Source organism: Acyrthosiphon pisum, unplaced genomic scaffold (assembly GCF_005508785.2).
Source record: "Acyrthosiphon pisum isolate AL4f unplaced genomic scaffold, pea_aphid_22Mar2018_4r6ur Scaffold_16336;HRSCAF=16999, whole genome shotgun sequence".
NCBI classification, from domain to species: Eukaryota; Metazoa; Arthropoda; class Insecta; order Hemiptera; family Aphididae; genus Acyrthosiphon; species Acyrthosiphon pisum.
This window is the reverse complement of record NW_021765249.1, coordinates 3,460-6,698: the sequence shown is the minus strand read 5'-3', so window position 1 is coordinate 6,698 and position 3,239 is coordinate 3,460. Positions and strand designations below refer to the sequence as shown.

The following is a 3,239-nucleotide window of genomic DNA, read 5'->3' as shown; positions in this document are numbered from 1 at the left end:
CAAAAACATAAAATTTTCACAGTACATTTTGATAAAAATTGGGGAAATTGTGTGTAATTAGGCACTCTAAGTTAATTTACGTAACAGCTCTGCTCTGAGGAACCTAAAAATGTATAGATACCTACTTAAAATTTCTTTCAGATTAAGTTTTGAAATATTAACATAAAAAGTATATTCGTCGTAATCGCTTCGGAATTACATTGGCACCAAGAAGAATATACTTTAGTAAAATTACTGAACACTATTCTTATTTCATATTTGATCCATTTCCAAACTTAAAAACTTTGATGAGTCAGGCTTTAACAAAGAAAAAAAAATTAAGCTCATTACCGACACTTACATAATTAGATATTAATATTATACCTTTAATTTATCCGTACATTATAATACTGTTTCATACTTTTACAGATTTTTAATTGGGAAGATACGAAAAATGGCTCAGACAGTTCTGTATTATTAGAAAATTTTTTTTCCATACATCAACCCTAGTACTTGTCGACAATTTTATCATAGAAAAGGAACTGCAGCATTTGTGACTTACGATAAGTTTTGTGCCGGTCCGATATTGAATAATATAAACATTAATTATAAATAGTAGATAATAATACTGATTTTATAGTGATATGTGATTTTTTTGTGTTTGTGACATATTTTAGAGCAGTTAAATTCCCTCCACCCTTAATAGTAGACGGATTTCTACCTATTCATTCGCTACCCAACAATAATGATATGTTTATCTTGTGTATCATGTATAAAATATCTCCTGTTTCAGAATCAGAAGATGTTAATGATATTACCGGAGCAGGTATAAGCTTTTTACATGGTAATTCATATTATTTAACCGGGGTACTGAGTCTCGTTCATATAGACACGTACTATAAAGTCCCAGTTTTTACAGACATTAAGTACCATGTTCCATGGATTCGTGGGATTTTAAACAAACACGTACGTAAATACATTTATTTTTAGATATCAATTGTTTTGGCGTGGTTTTTATTGATAATTCTACTTCAAAGCTAATATATTTTAGAAAGAATGTAGATACATTTTTAACATTTAAAGATTTGACAGATCATAGTGAATTCATGCGTTTTACCAAGTTTCGAAGGAGTTGTATATTATTATGAAGGTTCTAATGACATTTTATCTCACGGGACATTGATTAATCGTCATCGAACTGTTATTGAGAATTGTGAACTTGGATATCATAAGGCTTATCCCAATGGTTTTAGGTTATGCCTGGGAAAAGGAAAATGGTTATCGAGTTCTGAGAAATTGTGTTTCAGTAAGTCGCATATATATTGTAATTAATATGTCACAATAATTACTTATTTATTAATATATCAAAACTCAAAAGTATGATTATGATTGATTATAATTTATTTACGTTTATAGAAATGTGTCCACCTCTAGAATCAGATAGTTTAGATATATATTTAATGTAGTCATAACAGTCACTATGCTAATTGTTTAAATCTATCAATACCTGGTACAATAGCAATACCATCGTGTAAGCCAACGTATGTTGCACTAAATGGTCAAGAAGAGACTCCGCTTGAATTACGTTGTCAGTCTAATGGGATGTGGAACAAACAACTATATAGATGCAAACCATGTAATTGTACCGTTTATCATTTAAACATAAGTCTCTAGTATATATTTATTATTTATTTAATTAACATCAAATATATCCAAACGCTTTTGTTTGTATCTAATACAAATGTTAAAATTAAGGGTAATCGTTTTTTTTATTGATCGAAGTATTGATCGAAAATGGTGAAAAAGCACTTGTTGGAACTGCACCTTGGAATGTTGGAATATATCGATTCAACCGAAAAAAATCCATTCATGAAATTATATGTGGAGGAACAGTTATTGCTCCAAATTTAGTCATTTCTGGTAAAATCATTGTAAAATATATTTAAAAAAGACTGAAAATTAAATAAATATAATTTTCAGCTGCTCATTGTTTTTGGAATAAAGATTTGCCATCTAAAGTAATATCAATAAATGATGGTCAATTCAAAATTGCTCTTGGAAAATATGATAGAAATTTTACAATAATTGACAATAAATTTACTCAAATAATCAATGTACGTTTTAAATAATTCAAATTTTACATCTAATTTGTATGATTTGATATAATATGTAAAATATAATTTAGTTCAATTGTGCAGGTAGAAATGATTCATGTGCATGAGGGTTATTACGGATCAAAAAGAGTCAATGTAATATAGAAAATGGTAATATAAACGTTTCTAGAAAATTAAAAGTAACCACAGTTATCATCTAAAGTATATCATAAAAAACTGGTTTTGCGTTAGTGTTTTGATAACTATTGTTAATTTTCCGAATTGTTCTCCCAAAAGTACCATGTTGATTCGTTTTCCCATCAGAATAGGTGATGAAGTTGCAATCAAAGCATTGTTTCTACTAGAAAAAATGATCACGGACAGAAACAAAAAATACATATCATAATAAAATCAATATATAATTCATCGTTCCGTTCAGAATTTAAAATAAAATCTTAAAATACAAATTGGGAAACTACCAAAAATTATTCTTCTTTCATATTTGATTGAATTCCGAAATTACAAACTGTTATCCGGCAAAATGTATTTAACAATATATATACATTCCCAAAACTCACAAAGAGATTGATGAATATTACTTATGGGCTATAATATGTTAATTATAATTGTAAATTATAAAACTGTGTTATACTTTTGCAGGTTGTTGGTTGGGGAAGAACGGAAAAAGGCATTCCAAGTCATTATACATTTTTAATAATTTATACAATTGTCAATTTAAATAACAATTATAGTTACTTATGTATGTCATAATACGTCATAGGTAGTACATTATCTAATCATTATATAAAAAATTGACACATATTGAATTTAAACAGATTTTATCATATACTAATTTTGCATTGTACATTGATTGTTTCATAATCATTCCTAGTTATTGTCCATTATATTTGAAATAAATACTAGTATTTTTATTAAATGTATTGTTTAGTTATTGTATTGACATGGATTTGTATTCTGCTCCAAATCTAATATATTTTTAAAGTGTATTTTTTAACAATTAATGCAATAATGTCTATACAGAACACTTGACAAAAATATTAGTGTGCGTTGTGACTATAGTGGTGACGTAAATAAACTTGTTAGTCGATAAGATTTCATTGGACTCATTGGAGTAGGTATAAAGAAATTGTTGGGATATTTTTTGAA

At 27.5% G+C, this 3,239-nt stretch overlaps 1 long non-coding RNA gene across 1 annotated transcript; it reads left to right on the top strand.

Annotated features, from left to right (window-relative positions):
* The first annotated feature begins 108 nt into the window (after positions 1-108).
* On the top strand, positions 109-2,967 carry LOC100570027. The gene is made up of 7 exons (XR_001680531.2): positions 109-557; positions 773-945; positions 1,063-1,285; positions 1,396-1,899; positions 1,960-2,093; positions 2,178-2,243; positions 2,733-2,967. It is a non-coding gene; the product is annotated as an uncharacterized LOC100570027 (long non-coding RNA).
* Positions 2,968-3,239: the final 272 nt, after the last annotated feature.